General features: G+C 42.4%; 1 long non-coding RNA gene across 1 annotated transcript in view; it reads right to left on the bottom strand.

The window, feature by feature from the left end:
* Positions 1–3,476: 3,476 nt before the first annotated feature.
* LOC116942661 (uncharacterized) overlaps positions 3,477–17,793 on the bottom strand; it is a 49,441-nt gene continuing 35,124 nt past the window's right edge. Inside the window, exon 3 of the long non-coding RNA XR_004402827.2 lies at positions 3,477–6,668. This is a non-coding gene — a long non-coding RNA (uncharacterized LOC116942661). The remainder of the gene's footprint in view (positions 6,669–17,793) is intronic.

Genomic DNA, 17,793 nt, shown 5'->3' with positions numbered 1-17,793 from the left:
TTATTTGGACTCGGGAGCTCACCTATAATCAAGGGCATTCAATTCCTAATTCCATCTATAACAACAGGCATTCAGTTTCTAATTCCATCTATAACAACAGGAATTCAGTTCCTAATCCCATCTATAACCAAAGGCATCTCGCGGTTCCCACGCCCCGTGCCGTGTGTGTGCGGTTTCGCTCGCGGTGGCGCAACGGCCTCCGCGGTGACCACGCAACTTTAATGTCAGGTCACGCTGCCGCGGTGCGTGTCAGCCTCTGGGGTAGATCGCCCAATTTCCCGGCCACGGGAAACCATGAAGCTTGATCCCATTAGGGGCTTCTGGATAAAAACCCGTCGGCCAGGTGACCTTCCCTCCCGGCCCTACGTGGGGTGTGTATGTGTATACATGTGGGGGCGGGGGGGGGGGGGGCGAAGGGCGTGCCGCATCGGCGTCGTCACTCCCCGGTGGCGGTGTCACGGTGGTGAATACGGCCCCCGACGGAGCTGCTCCGCCGCGGTGGCACCACAGACGTCACATCTGTGATGTCACACGCATGCAGCAGCGTTAAGCAGTGTGCCTGTTGACGTCACACACCCCCCCCCCCAACCCTCCGCCTAGGTCGTGTATCCCTGCTGCATAGCTGTCTCGATTTTCTAAGTCAACGCGTCTATTTTCAGCTCGCTCCCTTAAATATAAAGCAGAAAATGCATCTGTTTGTGTGAAGCGGCAAAAACTCTCGAATGCTGAGCTCTGACGTCATGTAATTTGCACAGCTTCTGCTGTCTGGAATTTCTAAGGGAACTCGACAATTTCAGCTCTCCACGTCATTCCCTTCCCCAGTTGCCTAAATCGTTAATCATACTTCCCAACATGCTACAAACTTGAAATTTGGCATTCTGGGTAGCTTCCAGACTGTACACAATGCTAAAAGTCTAAAAGTAGACTTTTGTAAATATATGTATTTTTTTTGGGGGGGGGCGCAATAATGGATTGATATATTGCACGGCAAGTCAGCGGTGTGATGTCACCCGCATGCGGCAGCGTCACACAGTGTGCCTGCTGACGTCACGCACCCCCCCCCCCCCCACCCCACCCTCCGCGTAGGCCAGGTATAAATCCAAGACAAGAATCCAAGTTCTAGATTTGAATCTTTCGTGACTGCAAGGATCCATACTCTTTGGTTCTATTCGGTAAAGTCACGTAGGTAAAAAATCAAACAACAAAAATCACGACGTTTCGGCCACAACACAAGTGGCCTTCATCAGGTGAAGGGACCAGACTGTCCAGAGGACAGCGTTGGAGTGAAGACAGCCAAGCCCAGGTCGCCTCCTTTAAGCTGTGAGGGGGTAAACAGAAAACGCCTTGACAAAGGAATTAGCATAAAATATGCTACCGTTGATGTACTACTGTGAAAGTTTGGGATGCCACTACTTGAATAAATATACTGTACCATTGAAAATTAGTTTAATGTTTGGTTCGATTTAGAACATCTTTCCAATGATTGCTTAATTTGAAACCATCCTCTCGGTTGAAATTGTGTCTGTATTTGTAAATCTCCGATACCAAGGTTCTCTGCAAACTCACGGGTTTTTATCAGAGATTTGTCCACGAGGCAATTCAGCTGGGCTGCTACCCCTGACCCCCCCGCCCCACCCAGCCATGATGTCCCCGGCCGTTCTGCAGTAATATCTACGGCCTATAGTGGTAGCATCTAGCGACTGTATAGTAGTAATAACTGCACGCATTGGGGTGGGGGGGGACATCACACAGTGAAGAATTAACGTCAGCGATTAGTGTATTTTTAATACATTTTAAACGTGAAAGAAAATGTCCCCCTCACTTCCACCGAAGGCGTGCGACTTGGCATGGGCCAGTCCCTCCACCAAAGGCGCGTGAGTTGGTATGGTCGTGCATGCGTCATAAATAAATAAGTGAAAGTAAAGCGCACAAAAATCGCACTAAATCGCTAATTAAACTCATTTATAGTTGACGGATGTGAAAAAGGAATAGCGCCTGCTCACCGCGGGGCTTACGGCGTGGCACCTGGTTATTTTTTTTACGTAAACCCCACTGTTAGAGAGACAAATCATTCGCAAGCGCGCGAATACACAAACAAAGCCACAAACCGATACCAAGGTTATCTGCAAACTCACGGGTTTTTTTTAATCAGATTTGTCCACGAGGCAATTCAGATTTACAAACACAGACACAATTTCAACCGAGAGGATGGTTTCAAATTAAGCAATCATTGGAAAGATGTTCTAAATCGAACCAAACATGAAACTAATTTTCAATGGTACAGTATATTTATTCAAGTAGTGGCATCCCAAACTTTCACAGTAGTACATCAACAGAAGTACATTTTATGCTAATTCCTTTATCAAGGCGTTTTCTGTTTACCCCCTCACAGTTTAAAGGAGGCGACCTGGGCTTGGCTGTCTTCACTCCAACGCTGTCCTCTGGACAGTCTGGTCCCTTCACCTGACGAAGAACACTTGTGTTGTGGCCGAAACGTCGTGATTTTTGTTGTTTTATTTTTTACCTACGTAACTTTACCGAATAGAACCAAAGAGTAAGAATCCAAGTCTCGGGCGAAGCCGGGTAATAAAGCAAGTCTATATATATATTAAAAAGTAAAAAAATTGTCTGTGTGTCGGTTTGTGGCTTTGATTGTGTATTAGCGCGCTTGCGAACGATTTGCCTCTCCAACGGTGGGGTTTACGTAAAAAAAAATAGCCAGGTGCCACGCCGTAAGCCCCGCGGTGAGCAGGCGCTATTCCTTTTTCACATCCGTCAACTATAAATGAGTTTAATTAGCGATTTAGTGTATTTTTTGTGCGCTTTACTTTCACTTATTTATTTATGACCCGTGCACGCCCATACCAACTCACGCGCCTTTGGTGGAGGGACTGGCCCATGCCAAGTCGCACGCCTTCGGTGGGAGTGAGGGGGACATTTTCTTTCGCGTTAACAATGCTATAAAATACACTAATCGCTGACGTTAATTCTTCACTGTGTGATGTCCCTCCCACCCCGATGCGTGCAGTTATTACTACTACTATACAGTCTGTAGATGCTACCACTGTAGGCCGTAGATATTACTGCAGAACGACCGGGGACATCATGGCTGGGGGGGCGGGGGGGTCAGGGGTAGCAGCCCAGCCCCAGCCTGCCAAGGTGGCACCTCAGCCAGCTGGACAATCTAGGCGAGGCCGGAGGCTCTGCACGGGACTAGGCCTCACCGTGCCACTCTGTCAGGTGAGTACTTTGTGCTATAGAGTCGATAAATACTGCTATATAGTCAGCATGTACTACTGTAGTGATATCAGGTTCCACCACAGTCGCTATGCACTGCTGTAATCATAGCATGTACCACCACAGTCAGTATGCACTGCTGTTAGATTTTTAAGAGGAGGTTTGAAATATCTTTTTGACCCGGCCAAAGCCGGTTACTGCCCGCTAAATTAATTAAAATCACCAGTACTACCTAAACATTCACAGCTTCACATCAAGTTTATTCACAGCATGTTTTTACATTTCTGACAGAAATTAATTCAATCAAAACCATAACAAAAATCCATGCAAATTTTTCTTCAGTGGATGGAATGGAAAGCCATGTTTGATACTTAAGTATAAAAACAAAAAAAACAAAAAACTCAAGAACATATTGACACATTTTTGTTAAACATAGTATAACCAATTCAGTTGATACTTAAATATGTTCAGTCTTATTTTCCAACCGGCATCTGTTAAAGAGTGATGTTGCTCTTCAATCATCAAGACTCCATACTGAGCAGTGACGCATGCGAATTAAAAATGCTCATGAATGATCCGCAACAATGAGGCACCACATAAATTTTCTATCAACAAAAACAAATACCTGCAGAGTAGAAATCTGCTCAATGCACACCACTCTAAGGAATCACGAGCGTCGTATTTGAAGAATATAAACAACACAATAGATCATCAGAAATATGCCTACTTCACAATTTAAAGCATTTCTTACACAACCCGTCGTCCCCTTGGTCTTCTTTAAATGCATAACTTCAGCACCATTGATTCGATACAAGCACATTCCGGACCAGTTTCGATATATGGCGTCTCATCATATGCAGTAGGTCGTTTTGTTTGATTAGTGGTCATAGCTACACATGGGAAAATACAATCAAAATCCGAAGTGTAAGATGTCTCACGTCATATTGTGTGGATATGTAATTGGTGAATCGGGCTGAGGTTGTCAAACGCACTGCATATAAATCCAATTATCACCCCAAGTGGTACCTGGGGTTTGAACACAGGATGTCAGCGGTTTTGACCCAGTACCTTGACAAGGACATTATCCCCCAGAGCCACCTAGTCACCTCTTGAAATTTAGCATTTTTAAAGTAACCACAGCATCATTATCATTGGATCTATCCTTCCGCTGGAACTGTAGGGAATTTATGGCAAATTCGGACCAAGGGTGTGAATTGACTTTGAATTCCCAGCACTTGATTCACGGCTGAGCCTGTAATTGCATCATGGCAGTGCAATTAGGCTGCAAGAGTATGATTGTGGATACAGGAATGACACAAAAATCGCATATTATTGCAACCCTCAGGCCATTCTTCAGCCTCATAACCTAGGCTCTGCAGTATAAAAATTGCTTGCATATGTGATGAATGTGTCACCACAATATTATTGGTCAGAAGACCTTAATTACCCATATGAATGCGCTGAAACAAAGTGTGCCAAGTTCTGCATAGACTTACTCTAATGCATGGCAATAAAACATAGCATGGTCGTGGTGTTTATCTTTTCACAGTGATAGTCTTCAGGTGATTTTCGGACATCCGAGTAAGAATCACTAATGGTGCTGCATAAACCAGGTTTTATGTGTAGCTAATGTATGTTCACACCTCCGATTAGCACTCTTGGCTACCTACGGTGCGAAATAAGTTCAACATACGTTCTACGCTCAAATTCTACACTCATTTATGCTCTCCACTCACAAGCATAATTTGTTACTGCTGTAGTGACAAAAAGAGTATACGCTGATTCCATTTTGCTTATTGCCTGTGACTCAATTAAAAGTTTCGGATACTACTGTTCCAACATTCCATTCCCATTGAGAAGGAAATACATAAAAGTGGTTTCCTGCTCAAATCAACAATGAGATGGTGCTCATTACCCATTTACAGCCCTGAGACAGTGGTGGAAATTCGACATTCTCTTGCCCGGAGACAGGCTATCCATAGGACGCCCACTGTTGACTTCCCCACAAAGGGATACATATGTCAACCCTGGAGAGATTGTGGCCTGAGCCAAACCCAACCAATATTTAAGTGTGCAACCTTCTGATTGCGAGCCACCATCAGTTTGCACTGAGAAGCCATTAAAAAAACACCAGTTGAACCAGGAATGTTGAATCACATTGAGGATGAAAATCAAGGCCTGACAACCCTTCGTCAAGATAACAATGTAGTTATTTATTAAGATATATATTGATTTGACGATTTTTTTTAATATGTGGTTTTAACGTATTTGCCACCACAATTAATTTCACAACGTTTTAATAGTTATCTGCTACAGCATGCTCTTGAAAACAAAAATATTGATTTCTCTTTATAGATTTGCTGCAAATGAAACTTCATAGTGACCTGAAATCCAACCCAGGAGTCTAATGTGTCATGCCAGAATTTCCAAATGGCACTCGTCCAATTTAATTTATTAAATGATTTATAGTTTTTCATTCAATTCACATTAAATATGTTAGCCATAACACAACATGGCTTCACTGCCGCGCTCAAGCTTCCTTGTGGAATGCTTGCAAGTACTAAAATTACAGACATGCTGTTTATATCCATCAACTCTTTATTGTCTTTTTTTTTCGTGCAGCAGTGGTAGGTCATTTATCTGACTATTTGTAGGACATAAAACAAATATGTATTTAGTTCTGTTTGAACTGTGTTGACTTCACAATGTTGTTACTGCCTGATTCTGTGAAACATAATCCAGATATGGTATTCCCTCATTCACTTGACATATTGCCTGTGTCTCAGCAGTATACAAGTCTATGAGCTATGAATAATAATAGTAACAATAATTATACTGTACAGCTATTTGTCAATCCACTGCTTAATAAAGGCATTCCCCATGCCGCGTTTGACCATACTTCACCACTCTGGTCAGTGCACGCTTGCTGAAGTGCAGAAACCAGGACGAGTTCAGATATCACCACTAAAACTAACCTTGGATAGGAACTGATCTGCACAGTTGGCTCCGTTCGTTCGTTTCTCAATCTGCTTGTCCAGGTGAGGGTCGCGGGGGCAGCATGTTGAGTAGGGCGGTCCAGACCTCCCTTGCCAGGCGTTCACAGGCCAGCCGAGCGACATAGTCCCGCGAGCGTGTCCTGGGCCGGCCTTGGGGCCTTCGACCAGTGGGGCGTGCCCGGTAGAGTTCCAGGGGGAGTTTACCGGGGGGCATCCTACACATGTGTTCAAACGGTTGGGCTACGTACGGTGCGTAATAAATTCAACATACATGCATCTTAACTCGCACGATTCATAGAGCAGTAGATGAACCACATCATTACCACACCCGATTGGATATGAGTTTGCACTAATGTAGTCCTCTTTGATTCTGCACGACTCGTGCTGGTGGCCATCCATGGTTTTGGCCAAGATGACATCTTGATCTTGATCTCCCTAGCAAAACAGGATATTAGTCTTAATTGGCATTCACCCAGTTCTAAAAACCGGTTATTAATTTAATTTAACAAGACTATCTATATTCTTGGTTCTTTCGGTAAAGTCACCGAAAGAGCCAAGAATATGAATCCCTGCAGTCACGAAAGCTTTAAATCAAAATTTAAGACTGTCTATGTAAATAGATTCCTTATAATCAGTTTACATTGGAATGCTATTGGTAAAGCAATCGTTACAACAATCTAGATATTTATGCAAACTGAATTGTTTCATCTTCATATGCTCTCTCATCTGGTGATGAAAACAATGAATTAGTATATTTTGTATTATTTCTCTGATTAATTAGTAAGACCGTGGTCATTCTCACGCTACTTTTGTGAGCGCCAAATTGATTGGCCCTTTGTCTTCTCCATTATTGACCTCGACAGCATGATTGACGGCTGCATTGCCATTGAGCTGTATGAAGTGACGGGTGAGTATTTTGTCGGTACGCACGTATGATGGATTAGCCTCATAAAACTCTCTCGGAACTAAAGCACCTGATCATAAGCAGCAGTATAACTCAATAGCGCAGGATATAATTGGCCAATCAGCAGGTTCCACACACACCACCGTACCACCTACTACTGCCCTGACCATTATCACAGCTGGCACAATGTATGGCCTGTATTGCAATTTTCTTATTTATGTTGTTGATATTGTTCGCAGTAATTCAATGGAAGGGATGCTTCTATGGTATAATAGTTAGCACACTGGAATTGCAAACCAGCAGTCGTAGAGTCACATGGATATCCTGGTACAGCAGTGGAAGCAATTAGGCAAGATTCTTAAATTGCTTTCCCCCACCTCTGTCTCATCATCATCACGATCCGTAGGCAGATAGCCCGAACGTGTCCACTAAACATTTCGTCATGTTTCCACTTTCCTCTGTCTTGTGCCAATATGCTCAAGTAGTGCCACATCTCTCTGGCACCAAACTCTCATGATACTGTCGTCAAACCATTCTCTTTTAGGCGTTCCTCTCTTTTCGGTTCCTTCACATTTTCCCCAACAACACAATTTTTTTATTTTCCTGTTGTTGTTCATTCTACATATGTGTTCAAATAGTGCCAGTTTCCTTCTCATCACTACCTGCATCAGGTCTTCTATCCTTGTGAAACTTTTTTCTTACATTGGTCACTCTTCTACATTGGTCACTCTCTATCCCGAATGGAAATATCTTATCTCTGTCAGTCTTTTTCAGTGTCCAAGTCTCGCAAGTATACAATGCTGTACTGGACACGCATGTTCGTGTAGCTGATTTGCTTGCTTCTCCAGATATTATTGAATCCTGCCATTACTCATTTTGCCTTTGAGATCCTCACTCTTATGTCTTTGGTGCAGTTGTTGTCCCATGCCAGTCGACTTCCAAAGTACACAAATTCCTTTTCATTCACAATCTTGCTGATTTATAGTATTACTTCTCTCTCAATGTCCTCCCTTCAAAACACCAACGTCGTTGTCCTTGCCACATTAATCCTCAGTCCTGCATCCTCTCTTGACATATTCAGTGCGTGAACACTTTCCTGCGGTACTGTGCAGCTGTCTTCCATCGGATCTATGTCGTCCGCGAATCGCAGCTTGTTTATTCTTTTTCCTTGCACAAATATTCCCGTGCCATTGTCCTGAATTGCATCCGTCACTCGACCTCTATCTACACAGCAGTACACATGGATACACCACAGCGAGTTGAGCAGTAGGTCGCATGTGGTAGGGCAAAGTGTGGGTCATCCCACCTCCTTCAAGATGTCTGGCCAGAAGGCTTCTCTAGAACACTCTATAACAGCCAGTAATAGCAGGCCTGCACCTCTACTGTCACCCAACTCGCGAGGAATCATGTTGTGCAATTACCCATTCTGTATTTTGTGAGTTAGCCCATGCCTTTGACGTTTCCCCATTCAGCCCCAAAGTGACTCAAAGCTGCCCCACGTCATATCTTATTCCATCCCAACGAATCAACGTGTCCTCATTTTCACATCAATCTTCCATTGAGAAACCCCCATTGTTGATTTCTGATCATGCCTAAGCCTGTTCAATTTAATATAACAAAGCATATATTAGAAAGCATGTTTTGCAGCGTGAACCACTTTCTTTTTAGCTCACCAGCTATTGGCAATGTCGTGGCAACGGCGAAAACAGCATTGACATTTTCAACCAATTATAGTGACGTACGTACATTAAACATCTTTCACACCATACGTAGCCAACCGTGCTCATCGCAGGTGCGAGACAATAAATTATCAGACCAGTGGATATATGAGAACAGCTCAAGATGTCTTTTCAACTGACAATAAGGTGAGGCGAACCAGCCGATGCTGTTGGCTCCATCTGATTGGCCACCCACAGTCAAATGCTTATAGTGAGGGTTTATGATTCTCAACCAATACCTTAAAATCCTAGGCAGGGCACTGGGTAGGAACAATGGGTATATTGTTGGGTTGGTTGGATTCAGAATTGGATCACACCATTGCTCTGGTAAATCAGAATAGACCAAGGTTGGATTGGTAAGTGACCTGATCAATATTGTGATAAAATAAATAAGCAGGCAATATGCCTCATCCTCATATCTATCGTGCAACATAAAGTTTGTTTTACACATTATATCAGCATCAAGGCCTTCTGGTAATTATTATGATTATATTCAGCAGCATTGGTTTAGTACCAGAAAATTCTGAACCCGTTTTGACATGCAGTGCCTCATCATCAGTCAAGCAAGCTAATACCAATCACTGGTGAACTGCTGGATGGTTATGAGCAAGAACCCTCTCTATTAGACATGGGTCCTCATCAATATTGGTTCACATCCTGATGAGCAGATCAGGTTTTCTGTTTAGAATTCAATCATGTATAATGTGAAAAAAGATTGGAGGAATCATGAGAGGATTCATGGGATAATTGTTCTAGCTATCGTTTAGCATTACAATCAATAGGGGCTCAAAGATTCACCATTAAATGTTTTTTTTTTCAAATTAATGAACTCAAATGTAATCCAGCATTTAAATATTTTCCCACTATAGTCTAACATGGTGAGAAAATATTTTTTAGTGTCTGAGACTGTTTATGTTACAGAAATTATGAACGTAAATATTGTTGATTACCCAGTCACATATTTAGCGCACAGCCAAGCTCATCGTTTTACATATTTACTTTGGTTACATTATGCTGTATTCTCCCGATCATATGACACACTTTTCCCCCACGTGATAGACCAGAGAGGGATCTAGGGGAAAGGTTAGGGAAGGGGCACATCGAGAACCTGCTAGTAGGTTCCAGAAGGGGGCGTGGTCGGGGGCGGAGCCAGGCCACGGTGACAGTATAAGAGGGGCCCAGGGAGGGGACCTCAGGGCTGTCGTGTGGAGTGGGATCCCGTCTTGCTGCTAGTCTTCACCGTCGTCTCCGTCTTCACCATCTCGGCCTCGCCAGTCAGGCAGTCTACCAGCTGTCCTGACTAGGAACTGTAGTTACTAAATGTTACTGTCAGGCCTCCTACTCTTAATGTCTCTGAGTCAGTCACTACATTTGTATGTATGCTATACTGTTTTTGTGACCCAGGTATTCAATGAAAAATATGCTTTTTCTCACAATGTGCTCTCAAATAATGTCTATATCTATAATTATGCAATCTTATAATAGCAATACTGTTATTGTGATGCCTGTTGAAAATGTTTTCTATGCAGGATCTGAATTGGCTGACGTTATACAGTGAAACCTTGGATTGCGAGTAACTTGGTCTGCGAGTGTTTTGCAAGATGAGCAAATTTTTGTAAATAAATTATAATTTGATAAACGAGCGATGTCTTGCAATACGAGCAGTACGTGCAGTACACGCTTTGTACTGCCGAGCGTCACGTGGTCACAACTGAGCCAATGGTTCTCTCTCGCTCTCGCTGCGGGATTGTGGGTAATCATCTCCCGTGCTCGGTCTCAGTCAGCGTGCCTCACTCGTATAGTCAACATCCATGCGAGCGTATACTGTTTACTATAGTACTATAGTGTTGTGACCACGTGTATACTGTTTACTACAGTACTATAGTGCTGTGCCCACGTGTATACTGTTTACTATAGTACTATAGTGTTGTGACCACGTGTATACTGTTTACTATTGTACTATAGTGCTGTGCCCACGTGTATACTGTTTACTATAGTACTATAGTGTTGTGACCACGTGTATACTGTTTACTACAGTACTATAGTGTTGTGACCACGTGTATACTGTTTACTATAGTACTATAGTGTTGTGACCACGTGTATACTGTTTACTATAGTGTTGTGACCACGTGTATACTGTTTACTACAGTGCTATAGTGTTGTGACCACGTGTGTACTGTTTACTATAGTGTTGTGACCACGTGTATACTGTTTACTACAGTACTATAGTGTTGTGACCACGTGTGTACTGTTTACTACAGTACTATAGTGTTGTGACCACGTGTGTACTGTTTACTACAGTACTATAGTGTTGTGACCACGTGTATACTGTTTACTATAGTGTTGTGACCACGTGTATACTGTTTACTACAGTACTATAGTGTTGTGACCACGTGTGTACTGTTTACTACAGTACTATAGTGTTGTGACCACGTGTATACTGTTTACTACAGTACTATAGTGTTGTGACCACGTGTATACTGTTTACTGTAGTACTATAGTGTTGTGACCACGTGTATACTGTTTACTATAGTACTATAGTGTTGTGACCACGTGTATACTGTTTACTACAGTACTATAGTGTTGTGACCACGTGTATACTGTTTACTACAGTACTATAGTGGTGTGACCACGTGTATACTGTTTACTACAGTACTATAGTGTTGTGACCACGTGCATACTGTTTACTACAGTACTATAGTGTTGTGACCACGTGTATACTGTTTACTACAGTACTATAGTGTTGTGACCACGTGTATACTGTTTACTACAGTACTATAGTGTTGTGACCACGTGTATACTGTTTACTACAGTGCTAAAGTGTTGTGACCACGTGTATACTGTTTACTACAGTGCTATAGTGTTGTGACCACGTGTATACTGTTTACTACAGTGTAGTGTTGTGACCACGTGTATGCACTACAGTACTATAGTGATGTGATCACGTGTATACTGTTTACTACAGTACTATAGTGTTGTGACCACGTGTATACTGTTTACTGCAGTATAGTGTTGTGAACACGTGTGTGTGCGTAAAGCATTTTTTTTAATTTTGTGTCCAAGTGTAGTGACTGTTCTTTAGTAACTGTACTGAAAGCGAAAGTCGTCCTACACAATAACCCTCCTCCTGGTCCTCTCGTCTCCCTCACACCAGCCACGATTAAATGTAATTAATAAATGTGATTACTTTATATGAAATTTAAATAATAAAAATATAAAAAGGTACTTTGTATCAATCATTGTTATATGAATACAGTATTTTTGGGTTGTGGAACGAATAATCTGAGTTTCCATTATTTGTTATGGGGAAATTCGCTTTGATATACGAGTGCTTTGGATTACGAGCACGTTTCTGGAACGAATTATGCTCGCAATCCAAGGTTTCACTGTATCCACTTTTGCGTCCAATGTAGTTGACACTTTCATATACACATATCGTAATACAAAAACACCGTGCTGCCGTGTAGTCTTCTGTGCTGAAGTAGCTGACACTGAAAAAGATCAACACCTGAACCCAATGAGGAAAGCATTTTTCATTTACGACAGCAGCCACCGCAAAACAAATAAAACGACAAAACATTCAGCGCTGAGATACTGTGTATATGTGTGGAGTGTTACGTCACAGGCTTCATGATAACAACAACAACTAAAACACACCAGCACATACGGAAAGCATAAGTGCCATTAGGAGCAGTGTGCGTCAGATCGTGGTTTTTTTTCGGCAGATTCAAGGAATTAATCCGATTGCTGAAAAGTGGACAAATGGCCTTTTCTCCCGCAGCTCCGTGCTTTTGGGCAGGTGCTCAAAAGGCATCTGCCAAAACACGTATCAAGTAATTACGTAAAATTCCTCCGTTCCACGTGAAAAAATGCTCTGCTGCGAGAAAACAATGGTGTTTCGGCCAAAATCGGCATCTATTCAGCAATAAAAACGGTAAGAGTTTAGACCTTTTTTTTCTACTTAAAGGCGCATTCCTGCCATTACTTGCTCGTTCTACGGATGGTGGTAGCGTCTCTGCCAGATAGCGTTATCGAGAACCCCTCAAGGGCGAATTTTGATCTACTCTTTCCATGCTGGCCCACATGTCTGGAAAGATATGTGTAAAAAAAAAAGCCCTAACATGTCAAAATGTTTAGCACGTGCAATCAAAATGGCGTGATTATAAATTGGGGTCGTTAATGGAAATAAATAAAAACACACGCTTCAATATGTATCCCATCACATTCAATCTATAAGAAATATATAAACTGTTAGGGGTTAATAAATTACAGTATATATTTTTTGTCTCTTTAATCATTCCTTACATTATTCTCTTCAGCTCCCCGCAAGTATAAATTGTGTTACCATGTACAGTACGTGTACATAAGTAAAAATGCATCACTTATAGTTTACAGACAAGTGCAGTGGATGCGACTGGATAGCTCTCAATCAGAAATATTTCTGGCTCCCAGGTATCTTTTATACAGGTAACGAGCTAAGATTAGGAGCACACTCTTAAAGGGAGTGCTCCTAATCTCAACTTGTTACCTGTATAAAAGACACCTGTCCACAGAAGCAATCAATCAGATTCCAAACTCTCCACCATGACCAAGGCCAAAGAGCTCTCCAAGGATGTCAGGGACAAGATTGTAGACCTACACAAGGCTGGAATGGGCTACAAGACCATTGCCAAGCAGCTTGATGAGAAGGTGACAACAGTTGGTGCGATTATTCGCAAATGGAAGAAACACAAAAGAACTGTCAATCTCTCTCGGCCTGAGGCTCCATGCAAGATCTCACCTCGTGGAGTTGCAATTATCATGAGAACGGAGAGGAATCAGCCCAGAACTACAGGGAGGATCTTGTCAATGATCTCAAGGCAGCTGGGACCATAGTCGCCAAGAAAACAATTGGTAACACTATGCCGTGAAGGACTGAAATCCTGCAGCGCCCGCAAGGTCCCCCTGCTCAAGAAAGCACATATACATGTCCGTCTGAAGTTTGCCAATGAACATCTGAATGATTCAGAGGACAACTGGGTGAAAGTGTTGTGGTCAGATGAGACCAAAATGGAGCTCTTTGGCATTAACTCAACTCGCCGTGTTTGGAGGAGGAGGAATGCTGCCTATGACCCCAAGAACACCATCCCCACCGTCAAACATGGAGGTGGAAACATGCTTTGGGGGTGTTTTTTCTGCTAAGGGGACAGGACAACTTCACCGCATCAAAGGAACGATGGACGGGGCCATGTACCGTCAAAACTTGGGTGAGAACCTCCTTCCCTCAGCCAGGGCATTGAAAATGGGTCGTGGATGGGTATTCCAGCATGACAATGACCCAATCACACGGCTAAGGCAACAAAGGAGTATCTCAAGAAGAAGCACATTAAGGTCTTGGAGTGGCCTAGCCAGTCTCCAGACCTTAATCCCATAGAACATCTGTGGAGGGAGCTGAAGGTTCGAGTTGCCAAACGTCAGCCTCGAAACCTTAATGACTTGGAGAATATCTGCAAAGAGGAGTGGGACAAAATCCCTCCTGAGATGTGTGCAAACCTGGTGGCCAACTACAAGAAACGTCTGACCTCTGTGATTGCCAACAAGGGTTTTGCCACCAAGTACTAAGTCATTTTTTGCAGAGGGGTCAAATACTTATTTCCCTCATTAAAATGCAAATCAATTTTTTACATGCGTTTTTCTGGATTTTTGTTGTTATTCTGTCTCTCACTGTTCAAATAAACATACCATTATAATTATAGACTGATCATTTCTTTGCCAGTGGGCAAAGGTACAAAATCAGCAGGGGATCAAATACTTTTTTCCCTCTGCATCTGTGCACATTTTGAGACGTATTTATTTAGACAACAAGGTTTTACTCTGGAACTTGTTTCTCCCAGGTGCAAGCAGCTAATGCAAGACTATCCTGAAAAAAAGAAAACATCAGTTAAGCTTTCCTGGGTAAATAAGTTATTTTTATAAATACACACTTAACAAAGATGTATATACAATGAATCTATATTGTACTCTGTCTGATCTGTTTATTTAAAGTGCGTTCATATATACACACACATTTTCTTAGTATCTAATCCTAGAAGTTTTGTAAAGGCAATAGTGCAGTTAAGGTAATTCGCCATCAATCATTACATTCCCACATTTGCTGCAACATGTTTACAATATGCTCAATGATCTGCAGCATAATCAAACATAATTGACTAGCATAACTGCTAGTTTGTGCGTTTGAAATTCCCATTGATAGGCTGACCACTTTGAGTTCTAAATTAAGTTACTGCCATTTTAACAGGGGGAAATGTATTTAAAGAGATTATCATCAGAGTCTCTGGGCTTTACACTGCACAACAATAATATCGCTTCCTATTACGAATGGATGTCGACAGTTTAATAAAGAGAGGGGGGGGGGGTGACCTTCATCCTGCAGCTGTAGTTAGCTGAAGAAATTAGCTGAATTATTGATGACAACATTGGCCATCAAAACTGTGTATACTTTCATTCAGGACATTTGTTGTCATGCCTTAAGAGAAGACGTAGATATAAGCATACAGAAAGGCATTATTGTTACATTGCTTACAGCCCATCTGGGACTTATGTAGGCATATGAAGCTTGTAATTCACATTGCAAGCAGATTGTATAACAGTACGAGAACAATTCTGCTATGCAGTCATAGGGAACACATTTTTTGTACTCCAGAGTTTTAACCCTAGTTGATATTTTGAAACAATCCACAATAGCATTTCATGTGCACAGTTCGTCTAAAGCACGTTATGCTTGTGTAGTGGACTCAACTGAGTCGCAGACGTACTTCTTGGAGGCAACACATTTATTAACACCAACACATAACACAAAGGGTTTACTGCCCCTTCACCAGATAACCGATGGTGGTGGACCACCAGGCTAACTTCGCTAGTGAGTGGGAGTAGCTACAACGGACAGGACCCTAGCTTGGGTCCTCGTCCACGTGTTGGTGACTTCTTCTCTTGGACGTAGATCGTAGATCTTCAGACAATGACAGCAAAGCAGAGCCCTGGTCCCTGGTGGGAACCTCGGTTTATATGCTCCCGGGTCGTGGCTGGCCCCGCCCTTGGCTACGACCACCTTCGAGAAAGCTCCTGTGGTTTCTCGACCCTTCCCGTAGGATCTTTCCCCTGACAAGTGACCACCCCCTAGCCCCTGCCTGGGACCCCTGTGTAAATCTTACCCATCACGTGCCTTCCGGGGTCAACCAGAGTGCCATGGCCCAGGGTAACCTCATCCAATGGCTGACATTCTCACACTCCCTCCGGAAGGAGTCAGCACTGCATGCCACACGTGATGCCACAGCGCTATCCCAGCGCTCAGCGAGCCCCCTATAGGGCTGGTACTACAAACATGGCGCAGCCAATGTGGGTGTGTTGGGTGTCCAGACACCCCTAACGTGTTTAAATGTGGCTACATACCTTTTGGAAAGAAAATAAATCGTGGGACTTTTGAGTGTGCATCTTTACCCCTTCAAAAAGGTAATAAATGCTTATACTCTTTGGTTTTATTCGGTAAAGTCACGTAGATAAAATAAAATAATTAAATCACGACGTTTCGGAGGCAACACAAGCTTCCGTCTTCAGGTGGAAAAGTCAACGCAGAATATCTGTGTCAGGAGCACAGTTCTGCGTTGACTTTTCCACCTGAAGACGGAAGCTTGTGTTGCCTCCGAAACGTCGTGATTTAATTATTTTATTTTGATTTATTTTATCTACGTGACTTTACCGAATAAAACCAAAGAGTATGAATCCTTGCAGTCACGAAAGCTTCAAATCTAGAAGTAATAAATGCTGATTATGCCGATAACAGATCTTTATATACACAGTCGCGGAAGCACGGTTGGCTCAGCACTGAGTAGCCAGTCGTTGCTTAGATTTAATCCAATTGCTGGATAGTGCAATACGATGCCTCCAATCTCTGAAAAAGTGGGGGTTGAACTTTGCAGATCCCCTCTGAAATGTAATCAGTGACAACTGGAACCTATTCACTCGTAGCAAACTCCCAACTTCTACAATGCAGCTGCTCCCCTGCATGATGTACAAATATGTTGAGGTGATTGTGTGGTTATGAGGTTAATGCACATGCCCTGATGCTGATAATAAAATTAATGTTTTCACATAAGGTTGTTCCTGGATAATATGATGTATACTGTTCCATTGCCAATGTCACACTAGCAATGGAACACATGAACAAAAAACAATGTATTGTAGCATTTTCATGGAAAAATCAAATATCTCGTAGGTGGAGCATAGGTTATGGAAAAAAATATAATGCTGATTTAATTTTAATTCTGGGACCAGCATCTGAACCACTCTTAGCCGCGCTTCTTATTAATTTCCCTTGGTACTTTACTTTTGGATTGCACCCAGGAAAAAAAATGTAGCAAGTGATTAATAGGACACATCTCTCTATCTGCTAAAAGCTGCAATTTTTTCTTCAAAAATGTATTTCCTTCATTAACACATCAACCCAAAATCAGTTTTTAAACACGGCTGATAATGCATACACAGTGTCTAATGCATACACAGTGAATGTTGCAGCCATAAAACCCCATCAAGATTGTGTGTGGACGTTTCAGCTAAACTATACCTTGTTTGCTTAACACTTGTTACGATTGTCCACCATTCACTATTCTGCTGAAAATACCTTTTTAAAACAAAGACTGTCCTATTTTATTTGGTTTAAACTCAGCCACCCTGAAAATTTCTCAAGTTCACCTGCCACACATCTCATCTGTTGGCACTTATTGTATCAGTGGCCAATATAACAAGCATTCAACGAAGCAATCCAAAAGGTGACTTGACATCATGGGTTTAAAATATGAAGGATAACATTTCCCATGACATTTTGACTTTTTAACAAGGGATTTTTTGGAAGCGATTTTTGATTTGCCCGTTTGATCGAGAAAGACGTCTCACTCCACACGCT

This window comes from Petromyzon marinus, chromosome 15 (assembly GCF_048934315.1).
Source record: "Petromyzon marinus isolate PM22_M1 ecotype Great Lakes invasive population chromosome 15, UKy_Petmar_22M1.pri1.0, whole genome shotgun sequence".
Classification (NCBI taxonomy): Eukaryota; Metazoa; Chordata; class Hyperoartia; order Petromyzontiformes; family Petromyzontidae; genus Petromyzon; species Petromyzon marinus.
This window is presented reverse-complemented; position numbering and strand designations above follow the sequence as displayed.